General features: G+C 51.2%; 1 long non-coding RNA gene across 1 annotated transcript in view; it reads right to left on the reverse strand.

The window, feature by feature from the left end:
- Positions 1-388: 388 nt before the first annotated feature.
- Positions 389-2,398, reverse strand: part of LOC311587061 — a 3,504-nt gene continuing 1,494 nt past the window's right edge. Inside the window, exon 3 of the long non-coding RNA XR_014775767.1 lies at positions 389-615. This is a non-coding gene — a long non-coding RNA (uncharacterized lncRNA). The remainder of the gene's footprint in view (positions 616-2,398) is intronic.

Consider the following 2,398-nt stretch of genomic DNA (forward strand, 5'->3'; position numbering starts at 1 on the left):
TACAGAAAAGGCCCAGACAGGTCAATCAGCTTTCTAAAGTCGCCCAGCTTCCTAGATGCGAAAGGAAGGGTCCGTGTCCCTAGAGGAAAGGTCACAAAGCCAAGAAGTCTGACCCCAAGAGGGTGTGTGTCATAGGCCAGCTCACTTACTGAGGGGCTGGCGTGGGTTTCGCCTTGCAGTTGCCCCACACTTCCTTGCAGGGTCACCACCCTGGACCCTGACAGGTGAGCTCTGAGGGTCCCAGCAGAGTGCACGCTGGGCTGGGCTCCTCTGCTCAGGGCGCCACACACCCGTTCTGTGAGGAAGAAGGTGACAGTTGACGAGACTTCTCTTGCTCACCTAGCAAATATTTATTTATTGTAGCTACAAATAGCAGGGCCATTGTTAGTTAGCTTTTTTTTTTTAACATACCTAAGGAAATACATGTCTGTTTTTCCTGGAAGCTTAGAACACAAGGACGTAGGTAGAAACAAGAGGCCTCAGCCGACTCTCACTCAGAACTGCAAGACCTGGGAGAGTCCTTCCGTCTCTGGGTACAGCCTTCTCTCGCTCTCCTCTGGACTCTGGGGCAGATTTGGAGGGCACCCAGGCCCTGGGATGGCATCAAAGTGAGTTCTATTATAAAAGCATTGAAGACAGTGAGAACGCGGGCTAAGGAAGCCAAGAAGTCACAGCACCACAGGCCACTGCTCCTCCCGGTCCACCACAGGGAGTCCAGCTGTGGTGCATGGAGCACACTGTGCCCCGTGGACACGTCCACTGCACACCACTCACAAAACTCCCACTGCTGGAAGTCTTCATGGGTTTGCTATTAGGAGAAGGACAGGAGTGTGCTCTGGTGGGCTCCTGTCACATGGTCTGCTCAGCACCTATGTATTAAACAGATCCCCGAAGTGCATAGAGCCAGCTGGGACAGCAATGCATTATCCTTCCTGGCCGCCCTTGCACTTGTTCTAAAGACCTTTTAAAAAGAGTCCAAATTGTGTGTATGTGTGTGTGTGTGCGCGCACGCGTGTGCGTGTGCATGTGTGTGCGCGTCATATGGAAGTCAAAGGACAACTTATAGGGATCTGTTCTCTCCTTCCATCTTGTGGGTCCCCTGAGATTGAACTCGGGTCCTCAGGCTTGGCAGCAAGCACTTTTACCCACTGAAATGCCTCCTGCCCTCTGTAAACAATTTTAGCCCACGGGGGGCAGCTGCAGGAGGGCTACTCAGGCCAAGGTGCCTTAGCCACCATGTCACATGTCTGGGCTATGACTCTGATTCCTGCGCTGATGCCTGTGGCTTCTGAAGGGAGTCAGACCACAGTTCTGTTTCCTGGAGCACACCCCAGGGGTCCCACGGCCACCCCGCCATTCATTCCATAAAAGCAGAGACCAAGTCACTGTCACATGTGGATCTGAAACCACCCCAGAGGCCCAAGTGATAAAGGCTTAGTGGCCAGTCTATAGTTCTTCCAGAAGGTGGGGGCATGGACTGAAATTCTGAGCCCAGTGGAAGCTTTCCCTCTAAATTACCTCAGGACCTGTATTAGTTTGTTTTCTGTTGCTGTGTCTCCCCAAAAGCGAGTTGGGGGAAGAAATGATTTCTTTTGTCTACACTCAAACATCACTGAGAGAAGCCAAGGTGGGAACTGAAGCAGAGACCACGGAGGAAGGCTGCCTGTTGGCTTGCTCTCTCTGCCTTGCTCAGTTACTTTTCTCACACTGACTATGTCCATCTTCCTAGGGACAGCATCACCCACAGTGGGCTGATGGAGGCGGTTCCTCAGCTGAGGGTCTCTCTTTCCAGGGGACTCTAGTTTGTGTCAAGCTTGACAAAAATAACTAGTACAGGCATTTTTGTCGCAGGGAGTGCTGACTAAGGATGACTGGCCAGCCACTTCGGTCATGAGCAGGCTCTGGTCTCCTGAGGAACAGTACTGGCATCCCCTCGGAACCTCTCTGTGCAAAGCTCTGTATGTGTAGGTGGGGCACAGATGTTGCCCCTCTCGCCCTATTGCTCATGATTCTTAGTGGGTACCCCCCCCCCATCTTAGCATGCAGTGAGGATTGCATTGTTTTGGTCACTGTGAGGGGCTGAGTTCCAGGGTTTTCCAGACTTTTCTAACCTGGGTACCATTTGACTAAATATGAAAATGTCTGCATTTCTGCTAAAGGCTCCACTTTCCCATGTCCAGACACTGAGTGCTGTCAACACTGTCAGCAGCCAAGGACAGTGTGTCCAGCTTTGCCATAATTTGCTTTATGAAGTAAGGGAGATATTTTTGTCGTACAAAAATAAAATTCTTACTTAACGTGCCAGCTCAATTGTTCCCAACTATACACATTCCTGTCTCATTGCCTTTCCCATCAGGCACATCCTCCTGAAGAGTGACCCATAGTCTTGACAGGGAGA

This window comes from Acomys minous (assembly GCF_964271855.1).
Source record: "Acomys minous genome assembly, chromosome: 16".
In the NCBI taxonomy this organism is placed as follows: Eukaryota; Metazoa; Chordata; class Mammalia; order Rodentia; family Muridae; genus Acomys; species Acomys minous.